Consider the following 19,775-nt stretch of genomic DNA (forward strand, 5'->3'; position numbering starts at 1 on the left):
ACAGAGTCCTAAAGTCATACAGCATGGAAACAGGTCCTTCACTTCACCCAGCCAATGCCGAACATAATCCCAAACTAAACTATTCCCAACAGTCACTGACACGAGTGTAGGGGCAGGGCAGCTGGAGGTAAAAACCCACAATGAAGGCACTTTATTCAATCAATGTAGACAATGTTACAAGGAATTGCTTTTAACATAGGGAATAGACAGTAGGTTATTGGCTGCCCAAGCCTCTGAACTGGTTGAACTTTCAGGGTAGGATAAGGACAATCCAATAAAACCTGTCATCGTTTTTGCATTTGTTCTTCACAATCCTGGAATTACTGATGTGGGCTTACAGGAGAAAAGATGGGGCTTATTTTCAGAGGTCAGTGTCTACATTCAGGCAAAGAATCAGGGTCGGGGTCAGAAGTGAAATCAAAGTCAGGGTCAATATCAGGGCTGGTGCCGTTTTGATTGGGAATTGGACCTGGATCAGGGTTTAGATCATGGTCAAATTTAGGTACTCTGGCAGGGCGAGATCAGTGTTGTGGTCTGGAGCACAATGAGTCAATGCTGATAGAAGTATCTAGTTCAGGGCTGGCCTTAGGACTATGTCTAAGTAAAAGTTTTGTTAACAGTTGAGAACTAGGTTCAAGATGGTACGTGGGTTAATTTTGAAGTTCAGATCAGCAAGCCAAGACTCTGGTCCAAGTTTTTGACCGGAGAGAAAGATTTGGGTCAGTGTAAGGAATGGGGTCAGAGTTTCGACTGATTTTCCACTGACCCAACTGGAGTAAAGCTCTGGGTGAGAATTTAGATCCAAATTAGCGTAAATGCCAGTGCCTAAGGTTAATTTGGTGATGGGTTTATGGATTTTCAACCAAATACATGAAGATAAGAACATTAGAAATGGGAGCAGAAGTCAGAAATTTCACCTCTTTCGCTCTGCTGTTCTGTAAGATTATGACTGGTTTAGATATGACCTTAAGTTGACATTCCCTCCTAACCTCATGTTCCTTGAATCCCTTTGTATAAAAATCTATCTCACTTAAATACAGTCAACATCCCTGCCTCACAGGGTTCAGTGGAAAACAATTCCAAATACTAACAACCCTCTAACAGAAGATAAATTCCTCATTTCCATCTTAAATGGAAGGCATCTTATTTTTAAACTGAGTCTATTCTAGTTTTCCCCACGTGAGGAACCATTCTCGCAGCTTTTCCCCTGACATGTCCCTTTAGATTCTTATGTTTCATTTAGATCATATTTTCATATTTTTCAAAAATCTCTCATAGTTTTCCAAAATCCAGTAACTACAGGAATTACCTGCTTATTGTAACTCGTGCATCCAGGAGTAAGGCTGGTGAAAACGCTCGATTCTGTCCACTGCAATCACACCTTTCCCTCAGTGAGAAACTAAAACTGTATGCAGTGCTCGAGGTGCAGTCTCAAAAACACCTTCTAAAGGTGTAACAGGGACATCTCTACTTTTATACTCCATTTGCCATGCAATAACCAAAACACCCCATTGACCTTCTTAACCGGCTTTCCAGCTAAAGGCTATGCACTTCAGTAAGGCATTTGACATGGTTCTGCATGGTGGTCTGGTCAGTAAAGTTAGATCACATGAAATACAGGGAGAACTAGTCATATGGACACAGAGCTGGCTCAAAGGTAGGAGTCAGAGAGTGGGCTGGAGGGTTGCTTTTCAGATTTGAGGACTGCTACTAGTGGTGTACCCACATGCTTGTATTTTGGTGCTGGGTCCACTGCATTTTGTTATTTATATAAATGGTTTTGATGTGAATATAGGAGGTATTGTTAATAAGTTTGCAGATGACACTGAAATTGGGGGTGTAGTGTATAGCGAGGAAAGTTACCTCAGAGTAACAACAGAAGCTTGATCAGATGGGCTGATGGGCTGAGGAGTGGCAGATGGAGTTTAATTTAGATAAATGTGAGGTGTTGCATTTTGGAAAGGCAAGAACCTACACACCTAATAATAAGGTAATGGGGACTATTGCTGAACAAAGAGACCTTGGAGTGCAGCTTCACAGTTCCTTGAATGTGGAGTTGCAGGTAGACAGAACAGTGAAGAAGGTGTTTGGTATGTTTGCATTTATTGGTCAGTGCATTAAGTATAGGAGTCGGGAGGTCATGTTCTGGCTGTACAGGGCATTGGTTAGGGCCACTTTTGGAATACTACTTGCAGTTCTGGTCTCCATGCTATAGGAAGGATGTTGTGAAACTTGAAAGGGTTCAGAAAAGATTGACAAGAATGTTGCCAGGGCTGGAGGGCTTGAGCTATAGGGAGAGGGTAAATAGGCTGGGGCTATTTTCCCTGGAGCATCAAAGGGGCTGAGCGGTGACTTTATAGAGTTTACAAAGTCATGAGGAGCATGGATAGGGTGAATAGCCAAGGTCTTTTCCTCGGGGCGGAGAAGTCCATAACTAGAGGGGCATAGATTTAAGGTGAGAGGGGAAAGATTTATAAGAGACTTAAGGGGCAAGTTTTTCAGTCAGAGGCTGGTGCATGTATGAAAGAGAAAGTGGCCAAGACTGGTACAATTACAACATTTAAAAGGCATCTGAATGGGTATGTGATTAGCAAGGGTTTAGAGGGATATGGGCTGAATGTTGGCAAATGGGACTGGATTTATTAGGATATCTGGTCGTCAGGGAGAGGTTGGACTGCGCTGAACATCTCTATGACTCTATGACTCTCTATGACCTTCTAATTACTTGGTGTACCCACATGCTTGTATTTTGTACTTCAATAAGACAACCAGATCCCTCTGTACTGCAGCATTCTGTAGTCCGTCCCTATTTAAATAACATTCTTTTTTTTAATTCTTCATGCCAAAGTGGACAACCTCACATCTTCCAGCAATGTACTCTGTATGCTGCTGTTTTGCCTACTTACTTAACACGACTGCTTTGTGGACTATTATAAAGTCCTCACAATGTGACTTCCTACCTGTGCTTGGCAAGTAAGTTGCTCAACCTTGGTGTCCTGACTTCTAACTTTGGCATGGGGCTCAGATGCAGGGCATTCTGGAACTTGGTATCCTGCGGAAACTGGGGGGATTCAAAGTGACGGCCTTTGGTAAGCTAGGGATAGAGTCTGAAATCTACAGAAGAAGAGGTGGAACTAGATGCCAGGAACTGAGAAGGGGAGGGGAGAGGAGAAGCAAAAGCCAAGCACTTGATGGTTGTAGCTTGGAGGAAAGCTCTGAGCAGCACAAATTGAAGCCTATGGTGGTGATAAGGAAACTGGGATGGGGACGTCAAAGAGGTGGACTACTACTGGAAACCACTGAACTGGGCAGTACATCTGTGTTCAAGAAGCCAAGAGGACAGGGAGCTTTTGTTCAAGTCTGGGTGACAAACTCCTGCTCCTATGATGCTGCTTGGCCTGCTGTGTTTCTCCAGCTCTATACCTCGTTATCTCAGATTCTCCAGCAGTGGCAGTTCCTACTGTCTCTGGGTGAGAAAGTAATTGGGTTCACATGGTCCCAAGAAGTGAGCAATTGGAACTCCATCAATTGAGCTCTGCCACCTGGTTTATCAGAGATTCAGAGTTGAACTCTCAACGATATCCTGGTGGATTTGGGATGTCAGTCATGAATGTCTGTTAGCTTCATGGTGTTAAGCTTTTCTATTAAAAAGGCAGAAACTGCTGGAAAAGCTCAGCATGTCTGGCAGCATTTGTGGAGAGAAAGAAGAGTTAATGTTTTGGTTCCAGCGACCCTTCTTCAGGACCCATCTCAGACCTGCTGAGATTTTACAATAATTTCTGTTTTTGTTTCGGATTTCCAGCATCTGCAGATCTTTCACTTTTGTTTGTGTTTACTAAGCTTTTCCATTAATGCTTGTCAAGGTCAAATGTCAGGGTAATGAAGGGTGTCGGTTTTTTAAAACCATTCCTCAGACTGTGTGCTTAAAACCACGGGTCTCATTAGCAAGTTTGGCTATAGTATAGTCATTCTCTTTATCTGAGTTATTAATCTGGTAAATAGTTGGACTCCCATCATAGATATCTGTGAAGTTCAACTAGGTACAGTTTGTCAGGGTGAAAAGGCCATTTCATCTTGAATCTCCATTTCTTATTAGCTTGACAATCCTCGATCCACACTGAATCTGAGAAATATTTTACCGCAGAGGGTTTTTGATGCTGGCTTGTAAATATTCAAGGTTAAGATAGATAAATTTTTAATCAGTTAAAGAATCAAGGGCTATAGGGAAGCGTAGGAAAATGGGGTTGAGGATTAACAGAACAGCCATGGTCTCATTGGCTGGCAGAGCAGACTCATTGGGCTGAATGGCCTGCCCCTGCTCCTACTTCTTATGGTCTTATGATCTTAACATATCACCCCAACACCATGAGCTCTAATCTGGTGAATGAACTTTATTTCACGGAGCATCTTATCAAATGCCTTTTGGAAATTCCAACATATTACACCTACTGGTTCCCCCTTATTCACTCTGCGAGATAGAAACAACTTGTCAATTTATCAAGCATAATTTCCCTTCCACAAAACTAATGTTGCCTCCGCTTAATTACGTTATGATTTTCTAAATGTCCTGCTTGCGCTCTGCTAAGAATGAACTGGGGCATAAGAATATAATAAAAAGGAGCAGGATTAGGCCATCTGGCCCGTCGAGTCTGGTCTACCATTCAATAAGTTCATGGCTGATGTTTTTGTGCACTCAGATTCACTTACCCACCCGTTCACTATAACCCTTAATTCTCTTACTGTTCAAAAGTCTATCTGTCTTTGCCTTAAAAACATTCAATGAGGTAGCCTCAACTACTTCACTGGGCAGGGAATTCCACAGATTCACTACCCTTTGGGTGAAGAAGTTCTCTCTCAACTCATTCCTGAATCTGTTCACCCTTAGTTTGAGGCTATGCCCCCTAGTTCTTGCTTCAGCCTCCAGTAGAAACAACTTCCCTCCTCCAATTTATCTATCCCCTTCATAATTTCATGTGTTTCTGTAAGATCCTCCCTGTTTCTTTGAAATTCCAATGAGTATATCTACTCAATCTGTCCTCATAAGCCAACCTTGTCAATTCCTGAATCAATCTAGTGAACCTCCTCTGCATCCTTCCAGTGCTAGTACACTCTTTCACATGTAAGCATTCCTGAATATCAAATGTTAGGCTAACTGGTCTATAGTTTTGCAGCCATCTCCTTCAATTCTAGAAAGGATGTATGACTTTCATCTTCATATGGTTTTGGAAACTTAGATTGGCAGAATTTGCTGTGAGGAAGAACTCATAGAGTATATTCAGGATCATTTCCTAGAACAATGTGTTGTGATCCAACTAGGGATCAGACTACTTTGGATACAGTAGCGTGTAATGCAGCAGTTTTAATAAATGATTTTAGAGGAAAGGACCCGCTAAGAAACAGTGACCATAACATGGTAGAAGTTAGCATGTAGTTCAAGAGGGAGAAACATGCGTTGGAAGCAACTGTGCTAAACTTAGAAAAGAAAGTGTAATTGTAAAGGAATGAGGGCAGAGTTGGCTGCAATGGGCTGGTGAAGGAATTTAGCAACAAAGACAGTTGTGGAATGTAATACCATAATAAATAGGAACAGGTGTAGGCCATTCAGCCCCTCAAGCCTGCCCCATTATTCGATAGAGTCATGACTGATCCAACATTCCTCAGGTCTACTTTCCTGTCTTTTCTCTGTGACTCTCAATTCCCCTACTGAGCAAGATGCTATCTATGTCAGCCTTATATATACACAGGGACTCCCCCCCAACACTTGCCTGTGGCGAGGAATCACAAAGACTGACAAGCCTCTGACAGTAGAAATTCATCCTTAGTTTGGACTCAAATTTGCACCCCTTTATCCTAGGCCGTTTGCCTTCCCTATTATATGTAGCTTTCTGCAGTCTTTCTCCATATAAATAATACGCAGTTCCTCTACTCTTCCTGCAAAGTGCATACCACCATATTGTCCCACATGATATTCCATCTGCCAGGCTATTGCTCACTTGCTAAACCTGCCTATATCCTATGCAGACTGGGTGTGGCATCCCCACCACTTGCCTTCCTGTTTGCTTTTATTCACAAACCTGGCCATTGTATCTTTACTTGCCTCATCCAAGTCTTCATTGTAAAAAATTGTGGCCCCAGCACTGATCCCTGTGGCACCCCACAAATTACAGGTTGTTATCATGTAAGTGGTCCCCTTATTCTATCCCTCTGTCCTGATTCTCCTTGATCATATTATGTATTTCTAAATGCCCTGTTGTTACATCCTTTATTGTACACTTTAACACTTTCCCAAAAGTAGACATTGAGCTAATGGGTAGAGAGTAAACTGCCAGTGGAAGGGTTGGAGAATGTTACAATTACATCTTTTAAAAGATATCAGGAGTGGTACATGAATAGGGAGGGTTTGGAGGGATATGGGCCAAGTGCTGGCAAAAGGGATTAGACTTATTTAGGATATCTGGTTGGCATGGACGAGTTGGACCGAAGGGTCTGTTCCCATGCTGTACAGCTCTGTGACTCTATAATTTCTATGTCAGCACAGTTTCTGCCAGAGCAACCCAACTAATTCCATTCTGCCTGCCCTTCAACCTGTAGTCTTGCAATTTGTTCTGTTCAGATAATAATACTATTTCCTTTTAAAAAGCACAATTGAATTTGCCTCCACCACACCCTCAGGCACACCCTAACCACTCACTGTATACAAAAAGGTTTTACTTACGTCACCTTTAGTTCTTTGTCAACCTCCATTGGTTCTTGACCCTTCTGCCAACGGAAACAGTTCCTCTCTATCTTCTATATCCAGACCCCACGTGGGTTTGAATGGGTCTATCAAATCTCTTCACCTTCTCTATCCAATCCCAAGATTGATTGTCGCTTCGGAGATACTTGAGGTAGATCCAGAACATTCATAGCATTGACACTGAACAGAAAGAAAAACACTTTAGAGATTATCTCATGGACAAGTACATTGATCACCGTTGGAGTGAGATGCATGAGCCAAGTATGCTCAAGGTCTGTGTTGAGTTAATAGGATAGAGTCTCTGAAAAAAATAACATACAATATAATGTAATACAGTGCGCTAAATATTTGCATGCAAAGCCTGTTGGAAAGTGTATCAAACAACCTGTCACAGGACACACCCTTCTTGCCTAATATTTTTTACTTTTTTTGGTCAACTTGGTAAACTCCGAGAAGAAGTTCCAATTTGGTGTGAATGAAGAAATTCCCTGTTCCATATTCTTGCCTGTGGTTAAAGTTCTGCAGCAGAACAGAAAGACTATGTTCTCAAGATTTATTATCTCAAACGCTTCAATAATGTTAAAAATTTCTCCTAAATTACTTGCTTAATGCTTCTCACCCATGCTGAATACAATGCTTGTTTTTCAAACATTTTCATTGTGACTATATGTTCTTAATTGTTTCGTTTCTAGAAGACACATGTTATAATATGTTTTAAGATCTTTGCTCGAAATAATATTGTGTTTGTTCCTCCAGTTGTGATCGAAACAATGCTTTGTAAATGTTTAGCATCACCCCAATTATATTCAATATTCTTGCATGAAACCTCATTTATCTGTTTTATAATGTTATATGCATACAATCTTGTCTTTAAAAACATGAATGTTATTGTTGGCTAGACCCTCTGTTTTTGTTTTACTTAAAATTAAAGCAAAAATAACAGCAATGCTGGAGTAGCCTCTGTGTCTTCACAGTACGAAGAATGTTGCTAATTAGCTATATTTTTAGGCTCTTAGTTTTTCATATTTCTCCAGGCTAAACTGTATTTTCCACTCTCTGCTTACTACCTACAGCCTGTTTTGTCTTTAAGTAGATTTTGTATCCTTACTTATATTTTATCATGCAGCCCATATCCTTGGCAAATTTTGATATTGCTTGCTGCTCTCCATGCTTTTTGCATGTTGTTGGAGCTTCTGGGGCAGGGTAAGCTGAACACAAAACTTTAGTTGAGGCCGAACCAGTCTTCTAAACAAAATTAAGAAACAAATATATGAATTAGGTGGATAAATAAGCCATTCAGCCCTTCAAGCCTGCATTGTTATTCAATAAGTTCATGGCTGATCTGTTTCTCTTCCAAATTTCACATTCCCATCTACCTCCCAAAAGCCTTAATACACTGTTTTGGTTATTGCTCCTGCCAAAATAAACAACTTCACATTTTCCTATACTATACTCCATCTGCTAGATTTCTGCCCACTCACTTAACTTGTTTATATCAGTCTGCATCCTTGTTATGTCATCTTCACAACACACTGTCTGACCTATCTTTGTGTCATCAGCAAATTTAGCCACTATACCTTCAATCTCTTACTTAAATCATTGATATAAATTGTAAAAAAATTGAGAGCCCAATGCAGGCCGTGTTGGAGTTCTGAGGAAGAGCCACTTGACCTAAAATGTTAACTCTGATTTCTCTCCACAGATGCTGCCAGACCTGCTGAGCTGTTCCAGCAATTTTTGTTTTTGTTTCCGATTTATAGCATTTGCAGTTCGTTTGGTTTTTACACACCCTGCAGGACCTCATTTGTCACATGCTGCCAAGTGGGCATACTCTCTATTTTCTACCAGCCAGCCAATCCTCTATTCATGCTAATGGCTTGCCCCCATATCATGAGCTTCTGCTTTGTGCAGTCACCTATTGAATAGTTGAACACTTGCTTCCAATTAACAGTACATGTTAATTTTCCCTACATCCTGTTTTCTACTGCCTGACATGACTTCCTTGTTTTTGAATCATATGCCTCTAAAACCTGTTAGTCTTGTAAATTCTATTAGTCATGCTCCCAAATTTTCCTGCCACATTCAATGACCTATGCATATACACATCCAGGTTCCTCTGGTCTGCATTCCATTTAGAATTCAGGTGCTAGACTTCCTATTATCTTTCTGATTTCTTCCCACCAAAATGGGTCACTTCACACTTCCTTGCATTGAATTCCATCTGTGATTTGTCTGCCTATTTGACCTTTCATAGTTCAACACCACCCTCCTCACAGTTGACAATGCTTTCAGTTTTGTATCATTTGCAAGTCCTGAAATTAAGACCTCACACCTGGCTTCGGTCATGATATACATCTGGAGGCTAAGAGTTCACTCCTCAGGAACTCTACGACAATCTGACAACTATCTGTTAACCACTAATCTCTCACAATTTAGTGATCTGTGTCCTAGATCTCACCAGAGCTCTCCTATTTTGAATGGCAAGCTGCTTAAAAAAATACCCAGGTAGGTTTTTGTGGGTCCAAAGCAGCCTCACACTTGTTTGTATTAAATTCATTTCCCATAGTTTTGTCCACTCACTTTGTATATCAGTGTTCTGTTGTAATTTTATACCTGCACCTGGATTACCTATTGTGTCCCATGAGCAATGGCTCACTATTGTGCTTTCAATGTCATTCATACATTTAGTGAATAGTTGAGTCAGTTGTTTCCAATTTGAGTAAATAGACATTATCCTTACTTCCTGTTTCTTACTGCCTAACTAGAGGAATATTTTCCATCATTTTATGAGCTTTAATTTTAGCTAACATTACCTCTTGTGAAATCACATCAAGGAAGTCTGTATAAACGACACACATATGTAATGGCCCGTTTAATACTTTAATTACTTCCTCAAAAAAATTCAATTAGGTTCATTAGACAGGACCTACACTTAACAAACCCCCATGTCGGCCCTCTCTAATCAGCTCGAATTTCTCACACAGTTCTCATTCATTCGGACTGTAATTATAGATTCCAATCACTTTCCCACAACAGCTGCTGGACTAACAGCTCTATAATTTCTCGATTTCCCTTTCTCACCTTTCTGACTTAATGGAGTTGAATTTGCTTATTCTCAATCAGAAGGAATACTTTCTGAATTAAAAGAACTTCGGATGATGATTGCTAAAGAAAATCTGCAATTTCCTCCCTAACTTCATAGAAATCCATAGGGTGGAACCCAATGAACCCAGGGGTTTGGTCACTCTTCAGCCCTGTTTCTTTTCAATATGTTTTAAATTCATATGCAAGTTGACCCATTCTCTGCAAACAAAAGGAATACGTTCAAATGTCATATTTTTGCGAAATTATCCAGAGATGTCAGGAAGGTATAGCTCCCTGGTGCTTTCTTCAAGGCAACACCTCAGCCAATCAATCAGCAATATTTTTTCTCCTGGAATATAAATGTAAAATTTGGTATTCATCCACATGTTCTGAGAATGCAAACCAAACACATGAGGCAGCTTGATGTTTTAGCAATAATGCTGTCTTCTTGTTTACATTAACTTTAGTAAGATCCAATCCATCATTCGTTGATTTGTCATGTCTATTCCATCCTTCTTGTAGCATGAAGACTGGGAAAAACATTTTGTTGTTAACATTTGCAATTTTATCTCCTTCTGTTTTTCAAGGACTCGCACTACTTTTCACTACCATTTTAATTCTAACATTCAAATGTTTTACGTTCATCTTGATAGCCATCACAAATATCTTTTTGTTTCCCTTTTTCAGATCTTATGGTTGTACCAGGTCTTCCTTTATTATTTCTGATATCAATTCTAGTCTTCTGCATCTACAGCATTGTTTGACTGCTACATGTCCTTCCTTAAAAAACCCATCTGGTTCATTAATGCCTTGTAGGGAAAGAAATTAGCTGTGCTCACCTGGCCTGGTCTACACACATTAAGCAGAAGATTCAAAAAGCTTAAAGACATATACTAACAGATTCAAGAACAGCTTCTTCCCTGTTGTTATTAGACTTCTGAATGGGCCTTTCTAATTTCAAATCTATTGTTGATCTTGCTTTTTGTGTGATTTTGTGTAACTTTGTATTCCTTGCTCTGTTCTGCCATCCTCGTAATGTGAGATCTGTTGGTACTGATGCAAAACAAAACTTTTCATTGTACTTAGGTACATGTGACAATAATAAATCAAATCAAATGGGTCTCCAGATCTACAGCAATGTGGATGACTCATAACTCTAATTAGGGATGGGAAATAAATGCTGGTCTAACAAACGATGCCTTATTCTCATGAACAAATAAAAAACAAATTGCTTTATTTTGTAAACAGATCTGTTGTCTCCCAAAGGTATATATTGGTAATACCATTGTGATATAGACCCCAGACCTGCCAAACTTGTATCTTTAAGACAGTTACATGACATTGCAACATGTGACATTCTGGGTTAGAGATACCTGTCTCGCCTTCAGTTACTCTCTGTCTGTGATTGAGACTGTAATGTATGTATGCACAGTGACATCAGCAAGCACAGAGCCCAGGCTATGCTTGTCACTCTGTTATATTGGAACCTTCTAAATAGTGTCATAAATAAATTTCAAGATAGCTAACTGGACAGAACATAACTGCCTGTGCTACATGTTACATGGATTAACATCTAGAAGACCACAGAATACATCACTAATCCTGCATCAAGTTAAATTATTTTTAAACATCTCTATCAGTAAATATATCCAGCAATAATTTTGACCAGTTTGCAGCTGTTAGTCTTTGTCTTACCTCATAACATGTAGCCTTACTAAAAAATGTAAAGACTATGTCTTTTTTACTTTTCTGTACTTTTAACTGTCTACTAGAATGGGAAAAGAACTGTTTTTAAAACTAAGGATTGTTGAAGAATTGCTGTAGTTTAAAAAACAAGTAACCTGACACCCATTGTAAGCAATATTTATGTAGCTGCTTGTTTGTACAGTACTTGAAGTACAGTTTGCAGATGATCTAGAGCCAAGGGATATGTACAAATGGAGAATCAGCTGGCAACAAGAGTTGATTGGTCTGTGGACTAGTAACCAGTTATCACTGGCAAAGATTCTCTGTCTACCAACTATGTGAGTGGTTCTCAGGTAACAGATCAAGACAAGCTTAAGAGTTCAATTTATGTTCCGCAACAAAGGCTACTTTAGGGCTGAAGATAACAAATTTGTTTATTCTTCAGTAGTTGCTTTAAGCTGTGTCATTTAATGAATCAGTCATAAGCCTTTTAATAAGTGTGAACCAGCCACCCTTCTCCTGAAATCCGGTGAAAGCATCTGGAGAAGAAAGACTGAGAGGCAGCGTTCTGATCAGTACATGAATTATATCAGCTGATCCTGAGAACAAGGACCACCGAGCTGCTTTCCCAGTTGTCTGTCCATCTGCAAGATCCACTTTTTTCCCCCAGTTTATGACTGTCTGTATCACTGTGAAGATGGGCAGTTTGTAAAATGTCAGGATTTAAACAGGGACCTAAGGGGCGAATTTTTCACACAGAGGGTAGTGTATGTATGGAATAAGTTGCCAGAGGAAGTGGTGGAGGTTGATACAATGGGATATGGGCCAAATACTGGCAAATGGCACCAGATTAATTTCGGATATCTGGTTGGCATGGATGAGTTGGAGGGTCAGTTTCCATGCTATACATCTCTATGATTCTATGACTCTATTTATAATAAATAGACATTTTCGTTCAGTACAAAAGCCCGATCCTCAACCTGCGTATGAAAATGTGATAAATTGAGGGATACTGAATATTCCTTAAAATATCTAAGTTTTGTGATGACTTTGGAAATAGCAATGCTTGAATTCCAGTGTGCTACATCAGTGAGGTGTAACAAAGCACAGAACCTCTTGGTCTGGATATTAGTAGAGCAGGTTATAGGGGGTGAGAGTGGAGTTTCACCCAAGGCTGTGCAGTTTAATTTTACAGCCTCTCCCTGATGTACTTCCATCGAGCACAGGGTGGAATCCAGAGTGGGACAAGGAGCAGATAGAACCAATCCACATCCAGGGAATGGGGCAGGCAGCCAAATGCCTTGGAAGTAAGATTCCCAATCCTGGGTCAGAGCATTTCTTTCCAACTATCAGGGTGTGTGTGGGGGGAGGGCGTGGTGCTAGCAAGGATTGCTTTCTCTTTCTTTATCTTGTCAAATGAGAAAGAAGGGGGGTTGAAGTTTGATTGGAGTCAAGTTTCATATTTTTAACACTTTAAGGCCAAAATCTGATGCATTCATCCATTTTGCATGTTAGAATTCTCCCCTTAGTAACTGTTATATTTCTCCTTTTTAAGCATAACATTGAATTATATTATGATCATTGTTACATCAATAAGAAAAAATGAAATTCCTTCACTGCTGTATTATTGCCTCAGTTCATTACTTACTACTGAACCTCACCTTGTTTGTTCTAGAAGTAATAAGTTGTTTCAGAAAACTGTCTTCTATACATTCAAAAAAATCTAAATAAAGATTAGGAATTGGCAGAGGCTTGGTGGGCCGAAGGGCTTGTTCCTGTGTTGTATTGAATTGTATTGTATTGAACAAATTCACTTTCTTTCACCTACTTTGATTTTTCGATCTGCATGGAAATTAAAGTCTTCTGTTGAAACAGCTTTGGTGTTGCTACAAGTCTCTGTAATCTCTGAAGTTGCACATTCTGCTATTTTCATTGCTGTCAGGACACCCATAGTTACTGTTACCGTCTTACAGCTCATTTTAATTTAAAAATTACAGTTTAAGTCATCTCTTGCTCCTCAATTCTAACTATGCTGTCTCTCTGATAACTTGCTTTTATCTATAACTTCCATCACTAATACTCTGTTGTATAATTAACCAGTAAGGTAACCCTCCTCCTTCCCTTGTTCTATCACACTTTCTAATATCCTTACAGTGTTTGAATTTTTAACTCCCATAAAACCAGAAGATATATGAGCAAAATTAGGCCATTTGGCCCACTGAGTCTGCCCTGCTATTCCACCATGGCTGATAGGTTTTGCAACCCTCGGCTGCCCTTGGACCCTAGACCTTCCGACTCGGAGAAACATCCCACATTCTCTATATACAGGGCCTTCAGTATTCTGTGGGTTTCAACTAGATTCCCCCTCAAACTTCTAAACTCCACTGAGTACAGACACAGAGTCCTCAAACGCTCCTCATATGACAAGCCCTTCTCCCTGGGATCATTCCCTTAATCTTCTCTGGACTCTCTCTAATGCCAGCACATCTTTCCTTAGATACGGGGCCCAAAACTGCTCACAATATTCCAAATACAGTCCGAAAAGAGCCTTATACAGCCTCAGCAGGACATCCCTGCTCTTGTATTCTGGTCCTCTTGAAATGAATGCTAACATTGCATTTGCCTTCCTATTCACCAACTGAACCTCCATGTTAATGTTAAGAGAATCCAGAACTAGGATTCAACATCCCTTTGTACTTCTGGTTTCTGAAACCTTTCCCCATTTAGAAAACAGTCTATTCCTCTGTTCTTCCTACTAATGCGCATAACCTTCCTCTTTTGTACATTATATTCCATCTGCCACTTCTTTACCATTACCCTAGCCTGTCCAGGCCCTTCTGCAGCTTCCCTGCTACTTCAGCACTACCTGTTCCTCCCCCATTTTGTGCCATCAGCAAACCTAGCAACAATACCTTCAGTTCCTTTGTACAGATCATTAATGTGTAATGTGAATTGTGGTCCCAACATCGACCTCTGTAGAACCCCACTAGTCACTGGCTGCCACCCTGAAAAAGACCCCTTTATCCCTGTACTCTGCCTGCTGCCAGTCAGCCAATCCCTGTCCATTCCAGTATTTTGCCTCTAACACCATGGGTTCTTACTCAGCAGACTCCTGCGCAGCACCTTGTCAAAGGCCTTCTGGAAATCAAAATAGATTGCACCCACTGTCTCTTGTTTGGCTAACTTGCTCGTTTGCCCCTCAAAGAATTTTAACAGATTTGCCCGGGATGACTTCCTCTGCCCTATTCCGCCATGAACTCCAAGTGCTGTGGATTCTCATCCTTAATAATGGGCTCTAAAATCTTACCATGACTCAGTCAGGTGAAAAGGCCTACTGTTTCCTGTTTTCTACCACTCTCACTTCTTAAACAGGGGCGCTACATTAGCCAGTTTTCACTGGGAGTGTCCCTGACTCCAGTGATTCCTGAAAGATCACCACCAATGCCTTTACCATTGCTTCAGCCATCTCTTTCAGAACTCTGGTGTGTAGAAAATCTGGTCCAAGTGATTTATCCAACTTCAGACCTTTCAGCTTCCTCATCACCTCCTCTCTCATGATGGCCACTACACTCACATCTAACTCCTGACTCTTTTGAAGTTCTGGTTTGCTGCTTGTGTGTTCCATCCTGAAGACTGATGCAAAGTGGTATTAATTCCCTCCACTATTCTTTGTTCCCCATTACTGGTTCTTCAGCCTCAGTTTCAAGCCGTCTAATACCTACTCTTGCTTCTCTCTTACCTTTTAAGTATCATATAATCTTGCAATCTTCTTTTATATTATTTAATAGCTTACCCTCATTTTTCATCTTCTCCATCCTTATTGGTTTTTTTTCGGTTATCCTCTGCTGGTTTTTATAGAACTTCCAATCCTTTGGCTTCCCACTAATCTTGACCACATTGTATGTTTTCTCTTTGGTTTTGATGCTGACCCTGATTTCCCTTGTCAATCATGGTTGTGTCATCCTCCCCTTAGCATGTCCCTGATCCCCTGGGTTGAATTCCTGTTGTGCCTCCCGAATTACCTGCTGAAACTCCTGCCATTGCTGCTCCACTGTCTTCCCTGTTAGGGTCTCTTTCAAATCTACTCTACCAGCTCCTCCCTCATGTCTTTGTGGTTACCTTTACTCAGTTGTAATACTGTTATATCTAATTCCGGTTTCTTCCTCTTAAACTGCAGGCTGAATTCTATCACATTATGGTGACAAATCTCCAGAGGTCCTTTCACCTTAAGGCCCCTAATCAACTCATTACGCATCACCGAATTCAGAATTGCCTGTTCTCTTGTCGGACCTACCACAAGCTGCTCACAGAAAAAATCCTGTAGATATTCCACAAATTCCTTTTCTTGGGACCTGCTACCAAAGTAATCTTCCCAGTTCCCAACGATTAGTGTAATAACACCTTTCTTACATAGCGTTCCTGATTTATTTTCTTCCCCACATTCTAACAGCTGCTAGGAGGCCTGCACACAACTCCCATCAGGCTTTTTTTTACCTTTGCATTTCCTTGACTCTACCAAGACAAATTCAATGCCATTGACCCTAGATTGCTTCTTGCTATAGATCTTATTTCATTTATTACTAACAAGGCAACCATGATCCATCTGTTTGTGCTTTCACCCCGATAGAATACATGTTCCTGGGTTTTTTGGTTCCCAGCCCTAATCCTCTTGCACCCATGTCCCTGTGCTATCTACATTATCAAATCCACCAATTTCAGTCTGTGCTGTAAACTCATTTATCTTGTATCCTATACTGTGTGCATTTAAGTACAAAACCCTCAGTCCTGCATTTAACAGGCCCCCTCCTCATACACATGACCATATGTCATTACATTGGGATGATAAGTTTGAGGCAAGATATTATATGTTGTGTGGCTTTATCCCAAAGACTCATTATTGAAGTATTGTCTACTGGTGCTGCATTCTGAGTTTCCTTTTGACACCCTTTAACAGGAGCAGTCTGTTATATTGCAGTGCTTCCCAGAACTTTAATGCTATGTCCTCAATGGAGGTTTTAAAGTTGTTGTGACTTCTGAGTGAGCCCGAGAGCGCGGGTATACAGCAGTACAGCTAAGACAACTTAGTCAGTGCTCACGATTGGGAAATCTCACCATGCACTTGTTGTCCTGATTATCCACTTTGTTGTGTCACATTGCCTCTAACTCTCAGGGCCAAGGCAAGGAGTCAAGTTCCAAATCTGCCTCGGCTGTAGTGGGGATCAAAACTTGCTATGTTGACATTATTCTGAAGAACATAGCAGCTATCAAGACAATGGAACTAATAATCCTCCATCAAATACACCACAGAAATGAAAGTAGAGAGAGAATGAGTAAAAGCTTGGATTTTAAAAGCAAGTGAGAGTGAAAAGCGAGTTAGAATAGAAACTTAGCTTGATCAACAATTCTTTAGAAACTTAACTGGACAATTTGCAAACTTACAACAGCATGGAGCAATTAAACATGCCATTATTTTGACAGAAAAATCGGGCCAAATAGGTAGGAGAGTTTGGTTGACTTTGTGTTGTTGTTGGCTGTCTGTCTCTCCCATCTGGTGTATATTTTATATATTTCAGAAGAAAGAAAAGATTACATTAGTTTCCAAATGTACAGCAGTCTTATTTACAAGAGTTTTAATACATTCCTGCAATCACAAAATGTCAGCATCATGCTTATCCCAGTTTAACATGGAGCAACTTCTGCGCTTCTTATTGCTTTGAGTCCATCAAACATTGTGAGCATTGGTTAGTTACTAGGCCCACATACAGTCATGTCCCCATGCTCCAGGGAAAATAGCTCCAGCCTATTCAGTTTCTCCCTTTAGCTCAAACCTTCCAACTCAGGCAACATCCTTGTAAATGTTTTCTGAAACCTTTCAACCTCCACAACATCCTTCCTGTAGCAGGGAGACCTGAACTACACACAGTATTCCAAAAGTGACCTAACCAATGTCCTGCACAACCATAACATGACCTCCCAACTCCGATACTCAATGGACCGACAAATAAAGGCAAGCATACCTTAGGGGCAGCACGGTGGCTCAGTGGTTAGCACTGCAGCCTCACAGCACCAGGGACCTGGGTTCAATTCCAGCCTCAGGCAACTATCTGTGTGAAGTTTGAACATTCTCCTCGTGTCTGCGTGGGTTCCCTCCGGGTGCTCCAGTTTCCTCCCACAGTTCAAAGGTGTCCAGGCTAGGTGGTTGGCCATGCTAAATTGCCCGTAGTGTTCAGGGGTGTGTGGGTTATAGGGGAATGGGCCTGGGTGGGATGCTTCAAGGGGTGGTGTGGACTTGTTGGGCCGAAGGGCCTGTTTCCACACTGTAGGGAATCTAATCTTTAAAAAAACCAAATGCGTTTTTCGCTATCATTGCTATCCACAACGCCACATTCAAGGAGCTATGAACGTGCACGCCAAGGTTTCTATTCAGCAACACCCTCCAGGACCTTACCATTAAGTGATTAAGTCTAGTCCTAATTTGCCTTTCCAAACTGCAGCACCTCACATTTATCTAAATTAAACTCTGTCTGCCACTCCTTGGCCCATTGGCCCATCTGATCAAGGTCCCATTGTAGTCTGAGATACTCTTCTTTACTGTCCACTACACCTCCAATTTTAGTGTCATCTGCAAACTTACTGACTGTACCTCCAATTTCACATTCAAATCGTTTATATAAATGACAAAAAGCAGTGGACACAGCACTGATCCTTGCGGGACTCAGCTGGTTACAGGATTCCAGCTGGAAATCCAACCCTCCACCACCAACCTCTGTCTTCTATCTTTCAGCCAGTTCACATAATCCAACAGAGAATAATTGAACTATTAAATAGTGCATCATTTGTTCCTGTTGTTTGAATTTTTTCTTTCCCAGCAGTTTCTTATTCTTTAAAATAAACAGATTTTTCGGTCATTATCATTATTGAATGTGAAGGTTTGCTGGTTACAAATTGGATGCCGCTGTATGGTATTACTGTACAAGTCAGATGCCAGAGTGTGAGCCAGCTTGACAGATCATAAATTAATCTTTTCTTTCCATTAGAGATAGTGTAGATGATAGCATAAAATTATAAAGGAAAAAGTGTCAGGAAACTTTCTAGACAGTATGAAGGTAAATACAGCAGATGCCCAAAGAGATTTAAAGGTCAGGTGCATAGATGTTTAAAATGTCATATCCACGTGCAGAAAATGGTCAAGAAAGCTAATGGAATATGTCTACAGGAGTAGAGTACAAGGATGCAGATGTTATGCTGCAGTTATACAAAACCCTGGTTAGAGCCCATTTGGAGTACAGAAAGCAGATCTGGGCACCCCTTAGGGAGGATATATTGGCCTTGGAGGGGGCACAATGCAGGTTCACAAGAATGACACCTGGTTTTCAGACGTTAAGTTATGAAGAAATATTATACAATTTAGGCCTGTTTTCTCTGGGGTTTAGAAGGTTAAGGGGGTGATCTGATCTAAGTCTTCAATATATTAACAGGAAAAGACAGGGCAGAAGAGATAAATTATTTTCACTGGTTAGGGATTCTAGAACAAGGGGGTATTGTCTGACCATTAGGGCCAGACTGTTCAGGAGAGATGTTAGAAAACATTTCTACACGCAAAATGTGGCAGAGGTTTGGAACTCTCTTCTAGAAATGGCAGTGGATGCGGGATCAGTTGTTAATTGTAAATATGAGATAGCTACATCTCAGTTAAGCAAAGCTATTAAGAGATATGGACCAAATGCAGATATATGGAGTTAGGCAACAGATCAGCTAAAATCTCATTGAATGGTAGAATAGTATCAAGGGGCTGAATGGCCTAATCTTGTTCCTGTGTTGACAGCAAAAATGCATTTACATTAAGGACACAAAGATTTATAGCCATCATTTTCTACAAAGTCCATTTAGATCACCACGTTCGGTTCCCTCTATATTTGTATTTGATAAAGCATCTGTTGTGAGATTGTCACTTCCCACTAGTGAGTGATTTCCCAATTCTATGGTTTTAGCATTGAATTCCAACACAACAGTTTCAAATTCTTTTTATCAAATTTCACTAAAATGTTGGAGCATTATGTTCTGTATAAATATAGTGTCTGTAGAATTGTTATATGTGTAGATTTTAAGATGTTGTAGAGCCAATAGCAAAATGCAAGTTTTTTGCCACAGTTGGATATTTCTGCATTCAACATGCTTTAAACAATCTCACTGGTTGTTTGATCCACATCTGAAACAGCTCCAATGCTGACATTGCGAGCTTCAACAGCCTGTTTCATTGCCTTAGTAT

This window comes from Stegostoma tigrinum, chromosome 19 (genome assembly GCF_030684315.1).
Source record: "Stegostoma tigrinum isolate sSteTig4 chromosome 19, sSteTig4.hap1, whole genome shotgun sequence".
NCBI lineage: Eukaryota > Metazoa > Chordata > Chondrichthyes > Orectolobiformes > Stegostomatidae > Stegostoma > Stegostoma tigrinum.